This window comes from Dermochelys coriacea, chromosome 17 (genome assembly GCF_009764565.3).
Source record: "Dermochelys coriacea isolate rDerCor1 chromosome 17, rDerCor1.pri.v4, whole genome shotgun sequence".
Classification (NCBI taxonomy): domain Eukaryota; kingdom Metazoa; phylum Chordata; order Testudines; family Dermochelyidae; genus Dermochelys; species Dermochelys coriacea.
The window spans coordinates 9,824,074-9,838,179 of record NC_050084.1 but is presented as its reverse complement, the minus strand read 5'-3'; the positions used below and the strand labels follow the sequence as shown (position 1 = coordinate 9,838,179).

The following is a 14,106-nucleotide window of genomic DNA, read 5'->3' as shown; positions in this document are numbered from 1 at the left end:
ATTGATCAATTTCCACTAACTTCCCCTTCATAATCTTAAACACCTCAATCGAGTCCCCTCTAAGCTGCCTCCTTTCCAGTCTAAAGGAGGCCAGATTTTGCACACTCTCATCTACGCTCTTTAATTACTGCTCTTGAGAGAGTTTCTGCCAATGCACGGTGTTATTTTGTCGTGGCACATTGAATTGCATCAGCTTTATTTTTAGGAACGAGAAGAGGGGGAGGCAGAAACAGGATGTGGGCTACAAATGGAACCAAAGGGTTTTCTTAAGGACAGTCTGAAAATAGACAAGAAAGGTAGCAATGCTGTTTCAGGCAATAATCCATGAAAAGGAAAAGTCAAGTCAATGGAAAGTAGGGCTTTGTGTGTGGGGAGAAACGAAGTGAGGTAGAGGAGTGGGCAGGTGTCAGGGGAAAAGTTGATCAGCTTGATTCTCATTTACACTGCCAGAATGATATAAAGTGGCTCTAGCGTAAATGAGAATCAGGTGTAATAAATTCCAGGTACTGAAGGGGACTTGATCTGCAAGTCCTCAAATTTTACATGTGGAGGCTATGTAGGAACAGACCCAAGGGTCATATGGCAGAGTTTACCATAATGGATAATTTGGCCTATTAGCTGACATGTCCTCTGTGATGAATTGTATCCTGGTCATGATGGTCAATAGGATCTTTTCCATCTCTAAGCTATGATCTTAAGGCTAAATTTGGCACTGGTGCAAGCAGGCCCAGCTTCATTGACTTCAGTGGACTTCTGCTTGCTTACACCATGGTTGTGTTTTTCTCTTAAGGTTGGAATGATTTGCTCTTGCATCATATGGCTCTGGGTACCAGCCCCACCTGCTGGGTCCCTATTGCCTTCCAGGGCAGTTCCATGTGCAGGAAGCACATGATTGGTCTTTCTTGTTTACCTTATGCTGTTTGTACCTTTTCAGGCACAAGCTGGGAGTTTATTAGACTTTGAAAAACCAAAGAAAATGAAAGTTTAAGAAAAGGAGAAGGGGGAAGAAAAATATTTACTAAAATAAAGAGAAGGAATGGGAAAAAGAAAACTGGGACGGTACTTTACAGAAGGGTAATGATTCTTTGCAACTTTCCACTCTGGTTTTCAATTGACCTTTGACTAGATGCCTTCTGTAAGCTTCCATCTCTTTCCCATTCCTTCTCCTTATTTTAGCAGATTTCCCCCCCTTCTCCCTTCTCCTTAAAGTATTAAGTGCTAATAAGGGGGTAAGCCCGAGGCGTGCCAATATCACATACTGTTTGCACCCTCAAAGTGCTTCAGAAATATTAAACCTTGCAAAACTCCTGTGAAGCAGTTGGGTGATACAACAGATGGCTGGGTCTAGTCTCTCATCGCAATAACACCACTGTAAATTTGGAGTTAACTTCATTGCAGTTACAAAATTACTAGCACCACCGCCCAGACCTCCGCTACTGTAAATCACTATAAAACCCCAGATGTTAATGGAGCTCTTCTGATTTACACCAGCTGAGAGTCTGGCCCAATGACTTTAATAAAGCCTTTACACTGGTGTAACTGAGTTAGTTAGTTTAATGAGAGACTGAGGCAGAAAGCAGAAGTGCTCCAAACTCAAATATCAGAACCAGTCAGAAGTAATTTTGCGAGCCACCTATCTCAGCTCAGTGTTCGGCAGAAGACTTTAAAGCAGTCAGATAATAAAAACATTTTCATTTCACTGTACAGTAGAAATGTAAAAGTGACTTTGACAGAGAGACTGTAGTGGGGAGAGTTTTCATTTAAATATGCTTTAAAGAAATGGCACAATGACATTGTCACAGTGACAAAGTCAATATTATGCTTCTTGTTTGCATAGCTTGGTGTGAAATAAGGCATATTGTAGTAAACACATTAGACTGTCTGCTGGGAGACTCAGCTGATGTGCTCTGATCTTTCTAAAATTGTGTTAGATCAGGCTCCCTGGTACCACAATTATTTATTTATTTATTTATTTTTAAAAAACCACACCCTGCAGAGAAAATGGAGATTTAGTGGAGACAGAAATAGAAAGCCCCATTGCAATCTAGTTGACACTGCTATAATTTGGAATAACTCAATTGAAATTAATAGAAATGTTTGAGATTTACACCCATGCAAACAAAAATCAGAATCTGGCCCATCAACCTTACTTTTTCCCCATGTCTTTTTGTTCTGTGTTTGTACAGCTCCTAGCATAATGAGATCCTGGTCTACAACTAGGCTTCCTGCGGGTCACCCCAATACAAATAACAGACTATAATTGAGAACTGTAGTAAAAGGTTTAGAGGCAGCAATGGTATAAGAGAGTGAAAGGAAGACTGATAAAGTGATAAGGAAGGTTGGAAGCAGGCTGGGCATCTTGCAGTACCTGGGTATCTTGCATTATGTCTGCTCTTATTACTGTACCTGTTCTGTAGATAAAGACTTCATACTGTAGGGTTGCTAACTGGGTGAGAGAAGATCAGAATAGAAATTAGAAGGAAGACAGGAAAGCTTTGAAGGTGATGTTCTCACCTTGCTTTGAAAGGTCTACATTGAATGGAGGCCAAATGGAGATCTGGGTTTCTTGATAATGGAAGAGTGTGACGTACTGGCCTGTGCTCCAGTGGCTGGATGTTCTGCAGCAGCAGGGTTTTTGCTTTTCCCCGACAGCCTCTCCAGCCCTGTGGGGATCTGCTTCTTCTGACCACTCAGCCCTCTGAGTCTACAAAGTCCCTCCCTTTCCAGGGTAAACCAGTAGTCCAACAAACAATAGTCCACTGACCTCTCGGTAGGCCTTCAGTCCAACTCCAGACTGCCTGGTATCAGGGGTTTCAATAGTCCATACCTCATGAGTCTCGAGGTTTCCACCCCACCTTCCTCAGGGGGCTGCTAGGGGAATTCCTTTCCTCTGGGTTTCAGTTTAGGGAACCTTAAATAAGCAGACAAGGCCTGGCTACGCCGACCCCTTGCTGCCTCTCTAGCACAACCTCTCTTAGGCCACTTTCCAGGTTCACTGTGTATCAGCCTGGCTCTCTCTAAACCACTTCTCCAGGCTCACCACTGAGCTTCTTCGCACTTTTGCCATCCAGCTGGTTCTGTTGAAGGTGCGTTTTCTCCCTTTCCCTGACCCTGCAGGCATCTTCCTCTCTGCCAGCTGAGAACCCTGGGCACCCTTCCTTCTCCCAGCATTCCTTCACCAACCGCTGCCTGGTGCTCCCATCTGCAGGCTACCTTCCTTGAGGCAGGTTCTGTCTGTCAGCGGGACAACTCAGCGACCTGGCTCCAGCCAGGCTCCTCTCCCTGAGTGAACCAGAGAACTGCTGCCCTTTCCTAATCAATTCCCAACTGAGCCAGGTTCATCCCTTTGTTAACTCCTCCTTCTATTGCAAGGGTAGTGGGGCAGGGCTGTTTGAGCCCACAGGCTGTCATTAACTCCTTCTGGCCCAGTGTGAGGTTGGTACACCCATAACAGTAACACAAATAAGGGATTATTGATCATGGGGGACAATATTTCATTGCTGCAGCAATGATCAAATTCCAACTCAGGAACAATACCAAAAGCCAGTACTATCTTCATGCTCTTTGCTCACCTAGGGAAAATAAGTTGTTCAGTCCCAAGTGTCCACATCACAAAAGCCATTACCATAAACTGGCAAGTCTCAGTAGAGCAGCCAAGAACAGAATAGACTGTGGAGACTTAACTCACCCCTGGGGTTCAGTCCCTGTGGGTCATGTTGAGTCACATTGGAGGGACAGCCTGGGAGAAGTTTCCAATCACTGCCTGTGGACAGATGAGAGACCTCAGTCAATCCATCACATTTCATGAGTGCTAATTGCACTCTCTTTTGGTTTTTGAGTAATCCCCCCCCCACATAATCGTTTTAAAAATTAGTCTCAAGGAGAGTTCACTTGGTTATTTAGAAAATATATTAGCACTTTCCCTATGGAAAACAGACTTTTATTTTGCCCCCTTCAGAACTTGTTAGGAAATGATCTATTGAAATCAAATGCATAAATTATAAATGTCCTAGAACTTGCTTTGGTTTGACGAGTCTGATAGGAGGCTGATGGAAATTAACATGAGCTCTGAAAGATCAATTCTGTTTTAGAATCAGCAGAACTCTTGATTCAGATATGATCTGTAGGCGTACAGCAGCACCTACTTATCAAATTAGAAAAATCCCATTCATTTAATATAGCCGAGTGCTTGGAGTCTTTCCTCTGAAATAATTGATGATGTTTTAGGTAATATTTTTATTCTTGTCACCAAGGATAATAAAAATGCAATAGAAATTTGAAAGCGCATATATTTATTGGTTTATGACAGATGTAAATCAAACACTGCATTTCAAACCGCAGCTAGACAGAATAAGACCCCACCATTCACAGTTAAATATTAACAACCCCTCAGGGCTGTAAAATATTCAATATATCGATGCCATTATCTAAACACTGCTTTAATTTGTAAACTTTCTTTATACAAAAGCAAAACCACCACCCTGGCGCTAAATCCTTCCATCCAATGCAGATAGATAGTAACACGACAACAGCTTTACACACAGAATTGCGGTACTGAGGTGCGTGTGTATGCCCTTGTGCACGATGAATGAGCTCACAAATGAGATATGGAACGTACTATTGGCAGTTAAGTCTTTTAACTCAGGTAGTAAAAACCCATGTCTTTGGAGTTGTTCCATATTGCCGGATCCTATCTTTTGTGAATTTATCTAGTAATTGTGCCTGCTGTCTGCGGCACTTGAAGGTATTACAAATGGAGCAACGCTACTAATATCTATGAGTGTGTACCTTTGTGTAGTGGGATGAGAAGAGGAGAACAACACTTTTCCAGCATTGCTCAGAATTTTTCATCTATTTATTTTAGTCCATTTCCCAGCACTTTGTTTTAACAAACACAAACACATGTCATTTGATTTCTGTTCCCTGATTTTTCTGATTCATGACAGAGAATTAAAAAAACAACCAAACAAAAAAACCCAAACAAACAACTTATGAATTTCCAATACATTGCATATTTTAACAGCAAAAATTTAAAGCCCTGGGTATTTTTCCAAAACAAATTATAGAAATTTTCTGTTTGGTTCAGTGCATGATTTTTGTTAATATTATTATTATTTTCTTTTTTTACTGAATCTGTCTAAAAAACAGAAATCAAATGAAGAGATTCCATAAACAGTCTCCAGGTTGCCTGTCTAGTCACAAAATACATTATAACAAAAGCATGTTCTTAATTAATGTCTTTGTCTAATGAAAAAGCATTGTGGTGCTCTTTAAAATGTATTATTAAATCTATATTGTTCAGATAATAAGACGGGGAAAGACACTTCTACTGAGAGCTGTGTTGAATTCATCAAGGCTTGTTTTAATTCTAGTTCACTTGCTGCATTTTGCAGCTATTTGTCTGGGTACTGGGGTAATTTGGAGGATTGAGTGAAGCCAGATGACTGTAATAAACTCGTTTTATGTATTTATGACTCATTTTGGCAAAAAGAGACACTATTTACAGAGTATTTCGTATTGTTAAGACTTCTGTTCCTCCTGTCTCTCAAACTTTCTCTGGGCTACTGTCTTTGCTTCATCACCAATAATTACATCAAATTAATTCAGCATAATTTAGTTAATTATTAGCACTGGAGGTTAGCAACATGACTTCCATTGAACTGAAGCTTTTATCACCCTTTCCCTTAGGTTTTACAAAATGTAAACAAATCTGAATCACGGATAAAAATTAGGGCCGGTCCCTTTCCATCAAGAGCTTTTGCCAGTCTGAAGAACTGTCCTGCCACATTCATTCACTCAGACAGGTGCTGATAAACATGCTGTCTGCTGCAGGCAGGAGAAAAAAATCTCCGGGCTTTGTGTCAACACCCAGGCAGTTCAGGAGACAGATGAAAATATATTTAAAACACCACAAGAACGGATCAATCAAAAACAGGACAGAGAGAAGTACTAAAAAACCCAACCATTTAGACATATACTGAATATTAGATCTGGTTTGGCAAACACATTGCATGAGCACTTAATGTACAAATTCCAGAGAAGGAGAGGGGACAGTTCTTTGATTTAGGGCTGTGGCTCTGCATTGCCATAGAGGAGGCAAGAAATAGCATGATTCAGCGGATAGGGCAGTGGTCTGGGAATCACTACTGATTCCCAGGTGCTATTCCTGGCTCTGCCCTTGACCGGTTGTGTGACCTTTGGCATATCACTTCATCTCTCTGTGCCTCAGTTTCCTCTTCAGTCTGGCTTGTCTTTTTCGATTGTCTGCTGTTTGGAGCTGACACTGTCTTTTGCTATGTGTATGTGCAGTGTCTAGTACAATGAGGTCCTGATACCAACTGGGATCTCAAGGTTTTACTGTAATATTGATAACAGCAACAGGATTTAAAATCTACATAATTCGTTCCTCAATGCACTGTACACTCTTTTTAAAGGCTAGATTGTGCCTATCCTTGGGAGGTATGTGGCGGGGAGAGAAAGGAGCCATTCTTTCTATCCTTCCCATTAGCACTCTGTGTCTGTGTGTGTATTTTTCATTGAACAAGTCCCAGTCCTAACCAAGACTGGGCTCACAATTTGGCCCCTAACCCTCCCCCAAGCATGGACCATGTAACCGGGTGCTGGGCAAGGGTCAGGTCTGGGCCCGCTTCAGCAATCCAGGCTGGGCTCAAGCACCTTGTGTTACACAACAGCAGTTTATGAGTTCCTTGCCCAGAGGCTATTGACCTTGAAGTGGAGAAAGACTAAAGGAGGAGAGACTGCAAAGGAGAGCCTCAGGATTCCAGCAGGATTGGAAAGTCCCCCCAGAAAAAATATAATCAGAGTTGGACCCCAAATCTATACCTTTGCCAGCTCCAAATCCAAATGGACAGAACTTAAAACCCATCTCTCTGTAATGGATAAAACCAAACTTCTGGCTCCACACTCCCTGAACTTGAAGGTCAAAATCCAGATCTGAGATCAGCTTTCTCCAAAATTCAGGGTGTTGGGGTTTGGTCCATTCTAGCGACAGCTCTGAGTTTGGGAACTCAGATCCAAGGTTTTGGCATGGGCCCATCTCTGAGAATTATAAAAAATGAAAAATGGTTCTTTTGATACCCATCCCCTTGAGATGGCTCAGCTAGTGCTATATATGAAAGGATGTTCAAGGCAGTCAGCGCACTGTGACCAGAATCAGTCCAAAGCAAGTGCTGAGCTTCCAGATCTCGTTGCCCTATAGTACTCAAACGAGCCCCACAATACACCTTGAGAAATGGATTTAATGGGAATTTTAATCCTCCTCTGAATCCTTCGGAGATGATAGCTGAGATTTTGAGTCTCAGATTTTAGCATATAGTGTACCAGCTCAGTCCTTTGCTGGACTTCATTGGGTCTTCTATGTGTGAGGGGACTATGCCCCAAGCAGCAGCAAGACCATCCACGCCATCTAGAGTAACAGGAACACTCCATACTCCTCACTCACAAAAGTGTTACACAGCAGCATTCTCACTGGTTCATTTGATAACATTATTAGACTTCTACTGAAAACAAGGGGTGAGCTGTGATCAAGGACAGGATCCACTTAAAGATGCTTCTTTGGGAGTAAGGATTATTCAGGAAACAACAAAAAAAAACATTGACAGGAAAATGCATCATTGTGGAGTTAATCTAATCTTACGACAGCCTGCAACCTCATAACAAAATCCTGAATCAAGAGTAGGATATAGAGCTCCACGTAGGTGGCTTTCTCCTGTAATGTTCAGACCCAAGCAGCAAAATTATCTTGGACAACTTCAATAAAAGCAAACATGTGAATGAAGGATTTGAATTACTGGAAATTGTCCGTTGAAGGGAGGCAGCATGATCCAGCAGATAGGGCACCAGCTTGGGCCTCAGGAGACCGGTGGTTTACTCCCAGCTGCTACTGACAAATTGTCTGCCCCGGGCAAGTCACTCAATCGCTTTGTGCCTCAGTTTCCCTTTCTGGAAAGTAGGGCAAATGATGCTTACCTTTATTTGATAAGTACTTTGAGATCTATGGTTGGAAAGTGCCAAGGATTATTTAACAACAGAGCACTTTTGAATTCTGAGACTACTTGTGGAAGAAGAAGGGAAATGACACCCTACCTTGCTTTCTGAAAAATCGTTACCCAATCTGGGGAAAATTTCTGCTGTCAGTTATACCAGTGTAAAACTGGAGTGACTCCTCGGCCATCATTCTGGCCCTTTAAGTAGAAATGATGCAGGGCTAGAAAAGAATGAACTAACCGTTGTTTTAGAAAGCTGTAATGCATTGTTACCAATAATACGCATACTGTATCACTGCATAATGCAGTGCTATTTACTCATCATGGGCTGGTTATCATAATCTGATGTAAGCAGAAGAACAGTGTGGTTCAATTGTAAGCACCGACACAAATTTCAGATCTTAAATAATGTGGGTTTTTTTTAAAACGGTGCATGGCCCATCCTCTGATTTTTTTAATTGATACATCAAGCTGCCATGCTTTATTCCATGTTAATTTAAAACTAGGTGCTGAATTGAAAAAGAATGGTTCTCACAAAGATAGAAGTTCACGGCATCTGATTTGTATTCAAATCTGAAAGGTGCATCCCCAGTTCCACCCTCCTCATACAGTCGCCTGATGTAGAAGTGCTTTTGTGAAGCCTACAATGTTAGTACATAGGAGGGAATGCCAGACAAAAGGCCTCAGTCCTACCTGGAAAAGAGTCTGATCTTGCAAGGAGCGGAATGCCTCCTGGAAGCTTCTGTATGCCCTTAATTCCCATGGCAGTCACTGGGAGTTGAGGCTTTTCAGCAGCAGTCAGGGGCCTGCTCCCACTCCCACTGGACCAGATCCTAGTTAGCTGGTGTAAATGGGAACAGCTCCATAGGAGTCAGTGGAACTACACACATCTACATTAGCTGAGGATCCAGCTGGTATCAGTGGGATTTTTGCCATTGATTTCAACTGGATTGTGATCAAGATGGCTATTTAATGGACTGTTTCATTCAGATTTTGCACAACTGTCTTCTAACAGCAGCCAGCTCCTCTTTTAATGTTGATTTCTGTATCTAACCCAAACCGAGCAGGAAGGATTCAGCTAATGCAGGCAACAACTTGTATTTAATCATCTGTTTAAAGCATTTCAAGCAGCATTTAGGCCTGGACTTTAAATACACTGCATTAACTGCCATCTGCTACCAGTACATCAGATCTGGCTTCCATTACTTCTGTCGTCATACTGGGTCAAATCCTGAAGCCCTTTACTCCATTTTTATCTTGTTCTTTCTAGAGCCAGGCTCCCTTTAATTAAATTCATTATGGAAGTCCATCAAGGTTTTCCTTACGTGCCTATAGCATATTCAAGAAAATTAAAAATGATGGTGATCTATAGAATCTATAGGGGAAAGGTTCTTGAGAGGGGGAACCACCTTCCTCCCCATCTAAAGCATGGAGGCTGTTTAAATCTCACAATCTCAGCTGATTTAGGCTCTGATCCTGACACTGACTTCACCTGTCTGCATCTCTGTGCCTGCCCACTGAAGGCAGGAGGTTCCGTGCAGATGTTCTTCTACATGGATCCAGTTGCAGGACCGGGGCCTTAGATTATGAAAGGCTCTTTGCTGGCCAGACTTCCTTATTTCTTTCAAACAAATCCAATTTTAACTAAGCTACAGAGAGACACCATCATGTTACTGAGAAATCCTGGGCTATGGCTTTAAGACAGCACACAGTATTCCTGAGGCACGATGGGCATCTGTCCACGTGTTTAACTGTTGGTATGGTAACAAACCCTGATTAGTGAACTGTGCAAGTTAAAATCCCTCTTAAGGCTAAAGACTTATATGTACAATACTACTGCTTATAAGCATTTCCTCCATGAATAGGCATACCCTTTGCTCAAGACAGAGTGGGCCAAATTCATCCCTAGGGTAACTCCACCAAAACTAGAGCTTACACCAGGGATGGTTTTGACTCAGTGTGATTATTGCTTGGATTGAGGGCACAGGACAAGGAGATGTTATGTTGCAGGTGGTGTGATGTCAGATGGTAAAGTGTACTTGATGCTGCCATAAGAATTATGCAGATTGGAAAGGGGAATTACAAGGACAAACTATAGATACCAGGACATCAAGTAACATCAAGATTAGCCAAAGGATTATGTACATTTATTTAGGACTGAGAGGAACATGTTGTGACAGTCTGTACCATTATGTCCATTCTTTTTACAAGACTATGATAAATTTTGTTCAAACTATGCCTTATGAGGTATCATTAGAAAACTCATAATCTGCTGAATATTATTGTCCTGGTAAAATATGCGTTGCAACATTTTTGTAAAATTATAAGATTCTACTCTATGACATTGCTGAAACATGTTCTAAATTTAGAAAAGCAGGCACAGACCAGTTCCTCAGAGACAAAAGGCAAACCAACACCTCAGCTAGGTGTCAGTATAATCATAGGGAGTATCACCTGGTTATGTGGCCATTCTTTGGCAGGAAAAAGGGTGTGAGCGAGAAATGTACATCTTGGCAATGGAACAGCTGGAAGTTCCCTTCCAACAGACTTTCGGTTGCTTGAAACCCAGCTGGAGATGATTCTCAAAGAAGGGAAATGCTATAAGAAAAGGGATCACACTCCCTAGATCACCTCTCTCCTCCCTTTCTCTCTGCCCATGACATCCACAACTCCTGAAGAATAAGAAAAGGAGTATTGGACTGTGGAAGGGGTCCTGACTAAAAGGCAGCCAGCCAGCCAGCAAGGCTGGAAAAGAATATGTGGTGAGAGAAGCCCTTTTGCTTTAAGTTCACTTATCTTGTTAAGTCAGGCATTAGTTTGCATTTTACCTTTTATTTCCTTGTAACCAATTATGACTTTTACTCCTCATTACTTGTAATCACTTAAAATCTATCTTTCTGTAGTTAATAAACTTGTTTTATTGTTTTAGCTAAGCCAGTGTGCTTGGACTGAAGTGTTTGAGGAAATCCATTTCAGATAACCAGGTTTGTGCATATCATTCTCTATTAACAAAATGAAAGATTTTATCTGAGCTTGTGTTGTCCAGGAGGCTCCTGGGTAGTACAAGACGCACATTTCTGGGGGAAAGTCTGGGACTGGGAATTGGCTGGTGTCACTCTGCAGTATAATTCAAGGGGGCAGGCTGGCTGGCAGAAGCACTCTTCTACACCTGGGGGTAATTTACTTGCTGAAGACTGTGAGAAGGCCTGGAGTGGTTGCTCTGACAGCAAAGCCGTGTAAAAGGCAGGTTGGAGAACTGAAGAGACACAGCTGTCCTGCAGACCAGATTGTACCCGGGGTAATGTCACACATACCACACTGGATCAAAGAAATGAGCAGTGGAAAATCCCTGTTATACCATGAGATCCATTCCCTACTAGTGCAAGTACAGAGTCTTTCTCTAAAGGGTGTCAAAATGCTAAGGGGAAGGCACTGGGTTTGTTAGCACTTTGGGCAAATAATTTCTCCATTCCCCTTAAGTCAAAGTGGGCCGTGATCTCTTTCTTACCTTTTCCCTGGAGTTCTCCCATCTCTTTCCCTTCCCTAGGTGACTTTCCTACCCTTGATACTTCCATTCTATCTCTGAATTTTTTTCAGGGGAGCCCCCTCTAAGCCAATTGGTACGTACCCTGTTTTGAATTAGGTATCGTTACCTGTTGGCCTGTTATTGAAAAAGGTAAACCAGGGTGGCACAACCACAATGTGCCTGTCTTGAGTGTGAGTAGAATAAACTTCCACCTGCTTCAGTCCTCCTTGTCCACGGCCACAAAGTATGAAAAAACAGGTGGCAAAAGACTGACTACGAACCGTGATTAATAATGGACTGGAGTGAACAATATGAGTGAATTCATTACCAGGTCTCTGTTAGCAACAGCAGATTCTGAGCTCATAGGGGCTGTCTTGTTTGCCTACACAGATGCAGTGTACAGGCTTCCTTTCTATATCATAAGGAAGCATCAATGGTTACAAACCTGCCAAAATCTCTGCCAGTCATCTTTAAGTGTAACACACTGTGCTTTCAAACACTTTTGATTATTAAAGGTACTATATAAAGCTGAATTCTAGTCTCTCATAAGCTAGCTGGAGCAAGGAGCTTCAATTTACCCACGTGTTCATGCTCCACAGCCATCTACTCTTACATGCATTAACTTTTACGCTGCTGTCATATACTCTAAACTTTCAGCAATTGAATTTTTTCCTCAAGAGCTGTTAGTGAAAGAGGTTTTACAACTAACTCTGACTGCAGTCAGTGAAATGGCATTACTGGTTTCTTCTCTCCTGTTTCCCGAGGATTAATCCAGTAAATTATTATTATTAAATGTTGAAAACCTGCATTTAAATAATATGAGTTGTGACACACATTGACAAAATCCAGGAAATGAAAAGTTAAGGCAGACAACTCTCTTATCTCCCCAGGCACAGCACTGGGATGGGTTGAGGAGGAACAGAGGCTTAGATCTAACTTGGTTTTCCTTTATTTTCTTGGTATCTTTTGAGTTTCAAACTGTCACAGTCTATTGGGTAAATATTCATTCAGGCAGGCTGTAAACGTTAAGATTATTAAGACCATCTTGTCCTCATGTCTTAGCACATAAACTTTGATATTAAGAAGGTTTTTTTATTCTTCCATTTCTCCCTTTTTTCTTCTCCTTCAAAGACCCCAGCCTATCGACTCCACTTGTGGGTCACTTCATGGCTTGGGCTTCTCACTTCGATGGTTACAATCTGGAAACACCCCTGGACATCAGGAAACCTCAGATTTGGATCTAGATCCAACTGTACAGCTCAATCCCCTCATGAAGAGATGAGATGGGACTTAGCTGTAGTGAGTACAAAGGGGGATTCTTTATTCTGGCTGCTGGACACAGACAAACCCAGTGGTTCTTTTTGTATCTCTTGCTCTTATTAACACTGCATGTCAGGCCCACCGAGAGAAATTTGGGGCCCTAGTACTTCATGTTTGTTGAGGCTCCACCCTCTCGCATATCACCCCAGTTAGAGACCCTGGGGGGTGGAGGATGAACTCAGGGCCCTGGTACAAGTGTCCTTCTCACCCACCCCCACGCCCGCATTAGCCCTACCACCTGTCTTCCGCACACATAGGGTCTCCTAGCCTGTATTAAGCGGTCAGACAAAGGCCTGAAGATTACACTGCAGTGTTAAGCGCTGCATATAAATAGCTTCACACAAGAAGCCATGTACAGTACACAAGGCATTTTATTGGTCCTACAAAACCCAGGACTAATGCATATTCCTGAGTGCCATCTACTGGCACCTAATCTATTAACTGTTTACACACATCTACACTTCTCTGTTATAAAAGCACTCCTGGAACATGTAGGTCATATCTTGCTTATTTAGCTACATCAGTGCAGGTATGCACAATAAGAAGTGGTACATGGGAGAGGTGTAGAGTACTTAGACAGCAAGAAGTGAGAATAATTAACCACTGGAACTATTTACCAAGCCTCAGGGTGAATTCTCCATCACTGCCCATTTTGAAATGAAGATTGGATCTCTTTGGAAAGAGCCGCTCTAGGAATTATTTTGGGGTAGTTCTCAGGCCTGTGTTCTACAGGAGGTCAGACTAGATGATCACAATGGTCTCTTCTGGCCTTGGAATCTATGGAAAAATGCTATGGGCATGGAAAATTTTAGCCCAGTTGCGGCCCTCAAATGGACACATACTCCAAGCAGTTTTAATGTGCCTCTGTTCTGACTGGCAATAGCCCTCTGCACAGATTACTCCAGTAGGGGCTGAAGTGGGGGGTTTGATAGTGTTGTGCTAGCTCCCATTTCTGGGGCAAGGGCAAATGCCAATATTGTCTGTTTTTTCCCCTCATCATCCCCTGTCTGTCTGTGCTCACCTCTTGTCTCTTAGCTTGGATTTAGTTTGTAAGCTCTTTGGGGAGGGCCCATCTTTTTGTTCTGTGTTTGTAGTACGATGGTCCTGGTCCGTGAGTAGGGTGCTGCAGTACAAATCATAATGCACAATACTGTGCTGATCACAACATCTAAGTCTTAGGCTCCCATCCAGAGAGCCCTGCTCCGGCCCCTGCATAGCTCCTTTTTGATCAGTTTTCAGGGAGTCCAGAAACCC

The 14,106-nt window shown here is 42.3% G+C and overlaps 1 protein-coding gene and 1 long non-coding RNA gene across 9 annotated transcripts in view; one reads left to right on the top strand and one right to left on the bottom strand.

The window, feature by feature from the left end:
• Positions 1–14,106, top strand: part of LYRM9 (LYR motif containing 9) — a 77,616-nt gene that overhangs the window by 31,148 nt on the left and 32,362 nt on the right. The window lies entirely within an intron of this gene.
• Positions 1–14,106, bottom strand: part of LOC119844566 — a 60,621-nt gene that overhangs the window by 19,660 nt on the left and 26,855 nt on the right. For 4 of the 5 annotated variants that reach the window (XR_005289317.1, XR_005289319.1, XR_005289318.2 and 1 more), the window contains one exon: positions 3,689–3,763. This is a non-coding gene — a long non-coding RNA (uncharacterized LOC119844566). Of the gene's footprint in view, positions 1–3,688; positions 3,764–10,460; positions 10,605–12,241; positions 12,443–14,106 lie in introns of those variants that run through there. The other variant, XR_006276199.1, reaches the window with a different exon arrangement.